This window comes from Schistocerca piceifrons, chromosome 4, assembly GCF_021461385.2.
Source record: "Schistocerca piceifrons isolate TAMUIC-IGC-003096 chromosome 4, iqSchPice1.1, whole genome shotgun sequence".
Taxonomy (NCBI): domain Eukaryota; kingdom Metazoa; phylum Arthropoda; class Insecta; order Orthoptera; family Acrididae; genus Schistocerca; species Schistocerca piceifrons.
The window spans coordinates 320,181,860-320,195,383 of record NC_060141.1 but is presented as its reverse complement, the minus strand read 5'-3'; the positions used below and the strand labels follow the sequence as shown (position 1 = coordinate 320,195,383).

The 13,524-nt window shown below is 42.6% G+C and overlaps 1 protein-coding gene across 6 annotated transcripts in view; it reads left to right on the top strand.

Moving 5' to 3' along the window:
• Positions 1 to 13,524, top strand: part of LOC124795329 (protein NDRG3) — a 547,589-nt gene that overhangs the window by 253,992 nt on the left and 280,073 nt on the right. The gene's annotated exons all lie outside the window — the stretch shown is intronic.

The following is a 13,524-nucleotide window of genomic DNA, read 5'->3' as shown; positions in this document are numbered from 1 at the left end:
CGATCTTAACAAAATTTTGCACTCTTTACCTTCAAGAGAAGAGGCAGATCAATCTCTACGTAAGATTTATTAATCGGATTTAAAACATATATGCATGTAATCTAGAAAGAGGAAAGGCTGTTACCAAAAAATCTATAAGTTCTTGGCCGATTTACTTCAAATTCCTACATTAATGTGAAACAATGAAGAAGAATATTAATGACAATTAAATGCCTAACAAACTAAATATATCGTGGTAAAATGACCGTAATTCCTATCGCGAGAATAAATTATAGAGGTAACACCTCATCAGAAAGTTCCAGAACCTGACAGAAACGTGATTGCAAACTGTCATTTATTGATTAGTTGTTGTTGTTAAATATGGCATATACCCTGTAAGATATTTTAGTCCGTGTTTCACAAGTAATTACAGTGTCATACAAATGCCGAGGCAAGTTGTAGATATAGTACCAAAACAAAAGTCCTAGATCGCGGGCCGATCAAAAGATCGGACAGAGCCCGAGATTTCCAGACCTTTCGAAGAGTTCGAGTCGTGCTCAAACACAGCCCTACTTCAAATAGTGAAAACTGAGCTGGAACAATAGAAGACGAATTCTTCAAAAACACAATGAGATACTTATCGCAAAATGTAACAACAGATGGCACAATTAATTATCTTTTCACATATGTGAAGACGTATTTATTCGTCGCATTCCCTTGACACAGTGTAAACCGATAGCAATTTCCTCCCATGCCGCTATCGTTCCCTATGCGTATCAACAAGGTACAAGGCCAATCACTTTGTGTGGCAGACATTGAACATCCCGGGCAACGCCGGGCACTGTAGCTATTTAATCATAAAGCTAAATCTAGTCATATATCCTTGACATTGTCAAGCTAGGGAGCGATCTAATGCAGAAACAGAAGAACAAACAGCCTTTACTGTGATAATCATTTTCAGCAAACTACGTTGCCATCATCAGATCTTCTGTACTACATTTCACTGAATCTTGACCAAATGCATCTTATATCGTTATCATATCACATAACGATGTTTCATGAACGTCTGAATAACAGTATATCAGCAAATGGAGTATCAAATAATTACATAAAACAACGTACATATTGCACTGTTTATACAAGCTCATGTTTGTACAGTGGCAGGATGAAGACTCCATTCTGCTAATATATGAACATGAGCTTGTATAATCAGTTCTCATGTTCATGAAATATCGTTCTGTGATACAATGCGATATAAGATGCATTTGGTCAATATTCGGTGAAACGTAGTGCAGAAAATCCGATGATGGCAACGTAGTTTCTTGAAACCTGTCATCACAGTAAAGGCTGTACAATAGCGATTTTGACCGTTTCAAGTTGTACTTCTGTTTCTGCTAAATTTAGTTCTTGTTTATGAAAAACGATTATCCCGTTCTACTCATTAGGGAGAATTCTAGATAGTCCATGACGCAAGGGTTACAATCACGCTCGGAATGCGGAAAGCGCTCAGAACTCCGGGTGGAAACTGCTGAGGCACAACTAGTATTAGATCTTCAGAGTCTCTGTAGGTACTGTCTGCTAAAAGTTACAGGTATTATTGTAATGCTATAGTGAAAGCCCTTATTTTCAAGGCATAGATGAAACGAGAGAGAGCTGCGCATAACCATTTAAATGCTAGTTTGGTGTGGGGGGGGGGGGGGGGGGGGAGGGGAGACTGAGCCAACCGAATAGCGACGCATCTTCTACCGTGTGGTGTCGCTAGTTAGGTAAATGTTTAACTGCAGTGTAAAAGAATTAGGTCCTGCGACTCTGCCATGCCGTTAGTAAAACAGCTACACTGCGCGCCAAAATGTCCGGTAGATGTGCTGTCGGTTGACGGGAGAACCCTCGGGCATGAGTGTGTGTGTGTTTGTCCTTAGGATAATTTAGGTTAAGTAGTGTGTAAGCTTAGGGACTGATGACCTGAGGAGTTAAGTCCCATAAGATTTCACACACATTTGAACATATTTTGATGGGTGAACGGCATTTTGGCGCGCAGTATGGCTGTTTTACTAATGGCATGGCAGGGTCGCAGGTCCTAATTCTTTTACACTGCGGCTAAAGTGGTGCCGTGACCAGGATCCGTGATAACCCAGGTGACATAAAAACATAGAATGATTGACATACAAAAGGTAACAAAACAAAGAATAAACCCAGTGCCTGTGGCGGCGCGCACGGAACTACTGACGCACGCGCGAAAAAGTTTGACGCGCGCGCGCGGGCGCGCGATTGTTAGACCGCTGCGGGTCGCTATACGTATTTGTTGTCTTTCTGCGTAAGTTGAATTTTGCTTTCCTGGTTGGGGTAGGTCCCTGAGGGTTTAAACTGCCACACATGACTGCCTCTCGTTTCATTTGTGTCTTGAAAAAGACGGGGTGTAAGTTATTTGAACATTCAGTACTTTCGGAGAAGCTCAGTTTCATATTCGTAAGGCTGGTGAACTTTTTTTTCTTGCTGTCTCTTGGCGAGTGATATAACTTAATATCGTCGGTTGTCCTCCATGATTCGGATACGCCGTAACTTGCCGGACTTGTGACAGAAGTGCGTTCGACGGCTGTCTACTGGTGTTGAGTTGGACAGATCTGGCGCGTCCTTCCTGTGTTCAGCTTACGTAACTCTGCGAGCTACGGGCGCATTTGTTTACATAATGCTTGCGTAACTGGAACAAGCAGTATATTTTCCCTCCGCGCCCGCGATTGCGATGTTAACAGGTAGAAGTGCAGGTGCGGCAGTAACTCTGTGCTTTCGCCAGTCCTTTGAAGACGTTCCGTGCTGCCGCAGAGACCACAGAACGGTGCTGTGCTCCTGTTGTCTTGTAGGACATTCGGAGCCGTCCTCGCTATGCTCCGGAAACTTCCAGCGCTCAACCCACGTAGAGCTGTTTTGTTGCATGCGAACAGTCTGGGCCCTGGGCTAAATCTACTGTGGCCGCTCCAATACTTTCTGCCTCTGTGACAATGATGTTCGGTCTCGCATTTTCCTCCGTGTCATCTAACTTTTCGCAGGGTATTCACCAAGTCTGGAGCAATGTAGCTACAGGAAGAGAATATTCATAATTTTTTCCTTATGATTATTTCGTCAAGGAGGGACTAAGATACTATTCAAATAACTACCCTACTGATACATCGTACAACTGCTTGCACTAGCCTAATTATATGTTGCTCCACGACTATCCTAATTATATGCTGCTCGGTTCAAAATGGTTCACATGGCTCTGAGCACTATGCGACTTCACTTCTGAGGTCATCAGTCGCCTAGAACTTAAAACTAATTAAACCTAACTAACCTAAGGACATCACACACATCCATGCCCGAGGCAGGATTCGAACCTGCGACCGTAGCGGTCGCTCGGTTCCAGACTGTAGCGCCTAGAACCGCACGGCCACTCCGCCCGGCTCACAATCTACTTTAGGCAACCCTCAAGCATGAAACTCAATATACTATAGCCACTATAAATATGACAGACAACAAATTCTAGGCAACTAACATGGTGAAGGGACAGACAGGCAGATAGCCAATACGACAGGTTACTTTTTTTATTCTGATGTTGTTCCTAGTTAGGCGCACGTGGCAAAGGCTGGAACGATTTATTTTATTTTTGACTTGGACATAGCTTTTCTGGTTTCTGACCTTTCCTTTTTCGCAATGTAATTTTACGGTTTATCAAAATTTCATTCTTAGGTACATTGACCTAGTTTTCGACACCTATTAACAGTTATTTGCAACCGGTTGGCTGTATAATCCTATGTTGAACTTAATATACGGTTGCTGAGTAACAGCCATTTGTAAAAGTGTAATATTTCTCTATTTACTAATTACTACGGCCTCACAAGAAGTGATGAATACAATTCTCGTATTCCTGTCTCAAACATAAATACACCCTCTCGTCTTCCATCTTATTCCGCTGACTGTGGTCTCTCTCTCTCTCTCTCTCTCTCTCTCTCTCTCTCTCTCTCTCTCTCGCTCTCCCTCCCTCTCTCCATCTCGTGCTGTCCGCCCCCCCTCCCCACTAAGCCCATTCCCACATCGCACTTACTGTCACTTTGCAGTAGGTTGTGTTTCATTTCAGTTATCATCATCTTCATAGCAAACATTCGTAGTCGAGTAGGTTTGTCTTCCAATCATCGGAGAGTCCGGATGTGACTGTACAATTACAGTGCGAGAGGTACACAGTTTGCCGCATTGATGACAGGCGTTCCTAGGTGGAGCATCGTCTATTCTTTCATTTAATGTCAATATTTGCTATCCTTTTCTGCTGTTTCCTTGAAAAGAAGTGCCCCCGATGGACTAGTGATTTCCAGGATGAACGGTCAAGGGCTGAGGACTCCCAATTGTTAACACTAATGTGACACATCTTCATGTTATCTTAAACTGATATTTAAATTGTTTCCTCAGACCTCCGACACATCGTTTGCCCCCTGTTAACTCATAGTAAAACACTTGTTTGTGAGTGCTATTATTGAGCTTACGGGCTAGAAGTCTTGCTCATCGTAACTGGCATTTAAAAATCATCACTTGTATACCAGTTGTATATTCAAGGATGCTGGCAATGGCGCGTCGATCTTGCTGTATTGTACACAGAATCCTCCTCAGGCATCCTGCTGTTGATAATGTTCGAGCTTTCTGAAATGCCGTCTGTAGCAGATCCAGGGTTTAGATCTATGAAGCAATGTGGGAATTAAAACTGAATTGTATAATAGTTCCCGGGCACATAGGGAGTCGCGAAAGCTAACTGGCTGATGCGGCTGCCAAGGAGGCTTGCTTCTTGCCACCTGCTCGGTGTTCAGTCCCCATGTTGGCCGTCACTTCAGCTTCACTTGTGACCAGGAAGGCCAAGTGTTGATGGGAGACTCAGTGGATGGAACTAAGGAGTGATAAACTACGCTCCGTAAAACCGTCAGCGTGAGCGTGGTTTACAACCTTCCGCCCGCGACGGCCTGAAGAAGTAGCCCTTACACGGTTTACAGTGAGATATTGCCAGTTGACACATGCCTTTCGCCCCGAGGAACCCCCAGTATGTCACAGATGCGGGACACAGCTATGAGTACGACATATTTGAGTGTGTTTTATATGACAACCTGAGGGTTGATCTGGTTCTCCAACAGATCTGTCCTCTATTTTAACTCATAACGAGGCGAGTGATGTTAGTGTTTATTCTGCCGTGTCACGTCGGTATTTTATTACGGGCTTGTCTGAAGCTCACCTTATCGGGGTTTCTTCCAATTCTTGTGGGGGAATGAAACTTAATTTCCCGCTGTAGTGTTGTTTTTAATAGATTTTCACCGTGCCCGTCGGTACAACATTAACGGAAGGGCGCTCGTGATCTCGCTGTTAGGGCCCTCAACCACAAAACATCATCACTTGTATACGAGGAACTGTGTTTTAGCACTGACATCGTGGTTGTGAATAATCTCGCAAAGGATGGTAAAGTACGATTAATTTTGTATTGAGTATCCAAATATTTTCACTTGTGAGAGGATGCTGATCTGGTATGGAAAGGTGTTAGTCACTTGAAGAGGCACTCCGCCGATGGTGACACTGATATTTCTTTGTCCTATCTAAGGTACTTTTGGATGAAGGCTCTGTGATTTGCTGGTATTCGGTTTGAGAACAATTTTTTTTTGTAGACTGCAGGAAACGCATTCAGGATTAACACTATTTTTTCCTCCGACTGAGCTACAACCGTATAATCAGCAGCATACTGTAACTCAACGAATGCTGCAGAAAACTACTTTCAGACGGCTCAGATTAAACAGTTTCTCATCCATTGTCTTATTTAACTGTATTCCTTGTGGAAGATCATCTTTGCCTATCCACGTGACGTACGAGTAAAATAACACGGGGATAATCACGCATACTTAATGAACGCCGGTGTTAAAAATGGAATGAATCACCAACGGAGTCGTTATGTGTGCATAAACTAAAATAATATGCTGTTAATACTGGATTATAGTCTCACCAAGTATAAATTACACACTATGCAATAGAAGCTGTAAATTATAACGAGTGTTTTGAGTCACTCTGTATGTTAAAAGTATGTGAAATCTTGTGTTGATTATGTACGGGTGTCAACCAAAAATCGTTAACTGGCACTCGACTACGTATTTCTTTATTTTATTTCGTCAATCTATGTAAACGGAAATAATACGAAATTCAGTACTACATCGCATTACTGTAGCATAGGTTAAATATGTTTCATTTGAGTCATATAGTACTGCCATAAACATACTATATCGTTCCAGATGTAAGGGAGAATGTGAAACTTTCTCTCTAACGCAGAAAACGAATGTTGTGTGGTCAGACACAGATAATATGTTACAGTACTTTTGTCTCGGTAATCCCGACTGAGGCAGTACTCTCGTAAGGCAGACAGCTGCGTCGTTCTGCTACTGTTAGGTGAAAAACTGAAGTAGTAGCTCTGAAACGCATTTGGACAGTAATTATAAGACGAAATGTTCTTAGTCTCTATATATAAAAGGCAATGTCCCGACTGACTGGCTGACTCATTCATTCACCCATCATCGCCCCGCACGAACAACTATAGATAGAAGCTTGAAATTTGCAGAAGATGTTGATCGTTCAAGAAAGTTTTCCGATATTTCTCCCCTATATGTGTGAAACGGACGATGAAATGTTGTAAGAAAATATTTCACTGTGAAAGCATTTTTAGAGCTAAATCTTTGAAAATTGGTATTTGGCTTCATTTCGAAATTGAAAAATACATGTTTCACTGTTTTTGAAAATTCAACACCTAAGGGGGTGAAACACGGCCATATTGACTCCCTGACACATCATTGCCCAGTCCAAACCTCCAAGGATAGAAACTTGAAATTTGGAGATGTTGTTCTTATACTGTAGGCATTGTTGAAGAAGGGATTGTTGGAAATTCTGTGCCTAAGGCGGTGAAATAGGGGATGAAAGGTTGTTTGAAATTTTAAAACAATTTTGAAGTTAGAGCTACAAAAATTGGTATTTGGTTTCTCAGTCAGAAATAAAAAGAAATACGTTTAGGTAACCACAATGGAGTAAAATAGTGGGTAAGCGTCTATTTGAAAATAAATCATTATTAAAGAACCACTAAAAGCATTTTAAAAGCTACACCTAAGAAAATTAGTATTTTACTTCTCGGTTAGAAATAAAGGAATACGTGTTTCACTATTTTTCGAAATTCAACCCCTAAAGAGTGAAATAGGGGACGAAAATTTTTAAGAAAACATTTCGTTATGTTAAAAAAGTTCCAAAGCTGAATCTTTGACAATTGTTGTTTCACTTCTCTGTTATATATAAATAAATATTAGAATCGGTTTTTGGACAGAAGTGGATTCGGAAAGACTATGCTTCCACGTCCTTAGCTAGCATGACTACCTTAGAAGGTGTTCTAGTTTGTGAAGAACATAAAAATTCGATTAAAGAAAAACAAAAAAACTCGCTGTAGACCATCCAATTCTACGCGAGCGAAGCAGCGGGTGCTAAGATAGTAAAATACATCGCTAACTTATAAATAGAGATGAACCACAATGCGCGCCTCAAGGCAATCCGTTGTTCTTAACTATTAGAACCCCCGCCCCGTTCCGTTTCCTTGCTCCCGCGCCTCTTTTGTTTTATCGAGGTCTCCTCATCTTGCCTGTAATATGGGAAGCATTCGACATCAAAGGTTCTCTTGCACGGAATCGCAAACATGACTTTGTATCTTTTCATCGCGTAGCCGCCCCTTTTCCTCGTTTCACACACACACACACACACACACACACACACACACACAATCTTCCGGAACCGCAGTGCCGCCACGCGCGCTCCGTCTACGGCGGCCATCGATCCGGAGGTTGGTGACGTCACGGCGAGGGCTCCGTGAGTCACGCGCCCGGCCCGGCTGGCGCGCAGCCAGAGAGAGCCCAGGCGTGCCTGGAGTACTCCACGGGCCGCTGGAAGCCACGGCGCGTCAGCTGGCGAGCCCCGCGGCTGTCACACTCTCCGCCATTCATATGTACATAGCTGCACTCCCTTCCCACGGTGTACGTTTACAAGCTAAACGTCACGGTATGCCTCTGTACCGACCGTACACCCACCGGAGAAAATACTGGTAACCTCTTTTAAAAGGGCCCACTGGTCACTATGAAGTGCTGTGCATGCTTAGAACTGGCAACAACCCGCCATGTGACACGCCGCTGATGTTAAGTCGTAGCAGTCAAGTAATATGTTCGTGCCAGTCGGTTGTATGGAATCATTGGAGTAAGATGGCAGTCCCCCCATGAACCAGCGATACAGATGGCCGTAACGTAGGTGCAACCACAACTGAGGGGTATCTGTTGAGAGGCCAGACAAACGTGTGGTTCCTGGAGAGGGGCAGCAGCCTTTTCAGTAGTTGCAGGGGCAACAGTCTGGATGATTGACTGATCTGGCCTTGTAACACTAACCGAAGCGGCCTTGCTGTGCTGGTACTGCGAACGGCTGAAAGCAAGGGGAAACTACAACCGAAATTTTTCCCGAGGGCATGCAGCTTTACTGTATGGTTAAATGATGATGGCGTCCTCTTGGGTAAAATATTCCAGAGGTAAAATAGTGCCCCATTCGGATCTCCGGCCGGTGACTACTCAAGAAGACGTCGTTATCAGGAGAAAGAAAACTGGCGTTCTATGGATCGGAGCGTGGAAAGCCAGATCCCTTAACCGGGCAGGTAGGTTAGAAAATTTAAAAAGGGAAATGGGTAGGTTAAAGTTAGATATAGTGGGAATTAGTGAAGTTCGGTGGCAGGAGGAACAAGACTTCTGGTCAGGTGACTACAGGGTTATAAATACAAAATCAAATAGGGGTAATGCAGGAGTAGGTTTAATAATGAATAAAAAAAAATAGGAGTGCGGGTAAGCTACTACAAACAGCGTAGTGAACGCATTATTGTGGCCAAGATAGACAGGAAGCCCATGCCTAATACAGTAGTACAAGTTTATATGCCAACTAGCTCTGCAGCTGATGAAGAGATTGATGAAATGTATGATGAGATAAAAGAAATTATTCAGGTCGTGAAGAGAGACGAAGATTTAGTAGTCATGGGTGACTAGAATTCGAGAACAGGAAAAGGGAGAGAAGGAATCATAGCAGGTGAATATGGATTGGGGGTAAGAAATGAAAGAGGAAGCCGTCTGGTAGAATTTTGCACAGAGCATAACTTAATCACAGCTAACACTTGGTTCAAGAATCATAAAAGAAGGTTGTATACATGGAAGAATCCTGGAGGTACTAGAAGATATCAGATAGATTATATAATGGTAAGACGGAGTTTTAGGAACCAGGTTTTAAATTGTAAGACATTTCCAGGGGTAGATGTGGACTCTGACCACAATCTATTGGTTATGAACTGTAGATTAAAACTGACGAAACTGCAAAAAGGTGGGAATTTAAGGAGATGGGACCTGGATAAACTGACTAAACCAGAGGTTGTACAGAGTTTCAGGGAGAGCATAAGGGAACAATTGACAGGAATGGGGGAAAGAAATACAGTAGAAGAAGAATGGGTAGCTCTGAGGGATGAAGTAGTAGTGAAGGCAGCAGAGGATCAAGTACGTAAAAAGACGAGGGCTAGTAGAAATCCATGGCTAACAGAAAAATATTGAATTTAATTAATGAAAGGAGAAAATATAAAAACCCAGTAAATGAAGCAGGCAAAAAGGAACACAAACGTCTCAAAAATGAGATAGACAGGAAGTGCAAAATGGCTAAGCAGGGATGGCTAGAGGACAAATGTAAGGAGTAGAGGCTTATCTCACTAGGGGTAAGATAGATACTGCCTAAAGGAAAATTAAAGAGACCTTTGGGGAAAACAGAGCCACTTGCATGAATATCAAGAGCTCATATGGAAACCCAGTTCTAAGCAAAGAAGGGAAAGCAGAAAGGTGGAAGGAGTATATAGAAGTTCTATACAAGGGCGATGTACTTGAGGACAATATTATGGAAATGGAAGTGGATGTAGATGAAGATGAAATGAGAGATATGATACTACGTGAAGTGTTTGACACAGCACTGAAAGACCTGAGTCGAAACAAGGCCCCGGGAGTATACAACATTGCATTAGAACTACTGACAGCCTTGGGAGAGCCGGTCCTGACAAAACTCTACCATCTGGTGAGCAAGATGTATGAGACAGATGAACTACCCTCAGACTTCAAGAAGAATATAATAATTCCAATGCCAAAGAAAGCAGGTGTTGACAGATGTGAAAATTACCGAACTATCAGTTTAATAAGTCACAGCTGCAAAAAACTAACACGAATTCTTTACAGACGAATGGAAAAACTGGTAGAAGCCGACCTCGGGGAAGATCAGTTTGGATTCCGTAGAAATGTTGGAACACGTGAGGCAATACTGACCCTACGACTTATCTTAGAAAATAGATTAAGGAAAGGCAATCCTGGGGGAATTAGATCAGGAAATGAGACACTTAAAGTAGTAAAGGAATTTTGCTATTTGGGGAGTGAAATAACTGATGATGGACGAAGTAGAGGAGATATCAAATGTATTCTGGCAATGGCAAGGAAAGCGCTTCTGAAGAAGAGAAATTTGTTAACAACGAGTATAGATTGAAGTGTCAGGAAGTCGTTTCTGAAAGTATTTGTGTGGAGTGTAGCCATGTATGGAAGTGAAACATGGACGATAAATAGTTTGGACAAGAAAAGAATAGAAGCTTTCTAAATGTGATGCTACAGAAGAATGCTGAAGATTAGATGGGTAGATCACATAATTAATGAGGGGGTACTGAACAGAATTGGGGAGTAGAGGAGTTTGTTGCACAACTTGACAAGAAGAAGGGACCGGTCGGTAGGACATGTTCTGAAGCATAAGGGATCACAAATTTAGCATTGGAGGGCAGCGTGGAGGGTAAAAATCGTAGAGGGAGACCAAGAGATGAATACACTAAGCAGATTCAGAAGGATGTAGGTTGCAATAAGTACTGGGAGATGAAGAAACTTGCACAGGATAGAGTAGCATGGAGAGCTGCATCAAACCAGTCTCAGGACTGAAGACCACAACAACAACAACAAGAAGATGGCAGTCTACATCGTCCACTCACATTAACCTATTGATTACCAATTTTTTTCTTCAATCTACATTTATTTCTAGGTTGCATTATTGACACGCAGACTGTGAAAAGGACTGTGAAATAAGAAAAAAAGAAACTTGAAGAAATCTCTATATTTTAAACGATCCATATTTCAGTCTCTTTTTACACCTTCATTTATTTTTTGTGCCAAAGAACAAAGCATTGTATATGGAGCCCCACATTGCACACAGGGCATTGCTTCTATGAATTTTCTTGCAAATTTCACATTTCTTTTGTGACCCCAATGTCCAGCGTTCAATCACGTGCCCTGTTCAAGACGTCCTGGTTTCAAGTGGAACACGTGAAGTGGATGGATGCCTTCGGGTATGATGGATGTCCTGGATCAGAAACAGCATAAGACCGAGCACGAAATGGCCTTGTCAGTATCCTTCTGAAGTGGAGCAGTGGAGTATGACCATTCGTGAGGTAGTAGATGACGTTAAGAGTTCATCGCCCTTAGTTTGAATCCCAAAACTCACTGGTTTCCCGCAAATGAATTGTTTTAAATAATGGTGTCCGTAATATCGAACCATACATTTATCAACGCTCAGGCTATGCAAAAAAAAAAAAAGAAAAAACTTGAAATTTCACGAAATTCTTATTCAGCAAATCCATCTTGGACGAATTTTAAAAAGCTTATGCCTTTCGTCAGCTAGTATTCTGTTCAGATGTGTGCTGTTATTGAAATGAAGGTGGCGCTGATTTTCTAGATATCTGTTGCGGCTCATACACTGTCGTACGCACCTTATATCAAAATCCTCTTTTTCACTCCAGTATGCCTGTTGGATCATACCTGTGATTATTTTCCTGTGTATAATATTGGACGTTCCCAATGTAAATGAGGGTCAGTTCTTGTTCATCAAAACAATTCTTCACAGCAATCAACTGCCAACTTTACTGTTAGTGCTGCTACCAAATGACATTGGAGCTTTCCAGTTTCTGCTAGATCGTCATGGGTTTTACTATAGGTTGCTTCTTCTGCTTTTGAATTAGCAGTGATATTAGCTTTCATTTTTTTCTTGAGGTGGCCTGCATTTTCCTCATCCTCACTTTCTTCATTAGTATGTACTTCCATGGTACCTGGAACATAAAAAAAATGGTTCAAATGGCTCTGAGCACTATGGGACTTAACATCTGTGGTCATCAGTCCCCTAGAACTTAGAACTACTTAAACCTAACTAACCTAAGGACACCACACACATCCATGCCCGAGGCAGGACTCGAACCTGCGATCGTAGCAGTCGCACGGTTCCGGACTGAGCGCCTAGAACCGCTAGACCGCCGCGGCCGGCACCTGGAACATCAGCTGGAAGACTATCTTGAAATATATTTTCGTCGACACCATCACAGTCAGACATCTACTACTCCCTCACCATCAGGTGCCATTAAATTGAGGGCGATTTACAATGTCTTAAATTTCCGGTATAGAAAGTGCTTTACAGTGACTCATTGTGCCTGGGGAGAAAAGAAAAACCAAACGTTGTTTTAGGCCGAACTAGGCAAGAGCCCCAAATATGGATCGAAATCCGGAGAGCTCTCATAGGAAAATAAAACAGGAGATGCCAGTACACACATTCCCACAGTTATTTACATATTAATACAAGTTACGCTGTTTTGAAATTGTTCAACATTTGTGAAGCTCAGAAACTTAACTTCCTCACTCAAACAATCCTGTGCAATTCTCGCTCGTTTAACAAGAGATGACTAGCAATCAATGCACAAGCCTGACAAACGTCTAGACAACAATACGAGATAGTAACAATAACAGTTTAACCAACATAATTACGAATACAGAATTTTCATTACAAATACAAATCTCCAAATGGGGATCATGACAGTTAATGGGTTAATGTGACCAACTGTCAAAAGCCTGAATAACCAACTTTTGCAACACGGACCACTGCGATCGTGCAGGGTGCAGGAAAAGAGTCGTGAGGTTCTGGAAGGTACTGACAAGTATGTGAAGCCGTGGCGATTCCATTGCCGCGGCCATCTGCACCAGCTTTCTCGGCTAGCGATGCGATCCATGGCGCGTACACCCTGATCGCGATTTCTGATAGATCCTCGACTGGATCTAAATCCGGGGAGTTTGGCGGCCAGGGGAGTACGGTACACTCACGCTGCCGCTCTCCGAACCACATATGTGCACTGCGAGCTGTGTGAGACGTTGAATAGTTCTGCTGGTGCATGCCATCGTGACAAGGAAAAACAAACTGTTTGTAGGGGTGGACATGGTCTTCAGGGATAGATCCATACTCGTGTTGTTCCATTGTGCCTTCCAGAATGACGATATCACCCAGGGAATGAGACCAAAACATTTCCCACGCCATAACGCTTCCTTCTTCGGCCTAGACGCTTCCGACGATTGTTACAGGCTGTTTGCTTTCAGACGTCACTGTCCAAAGGGGCACAAA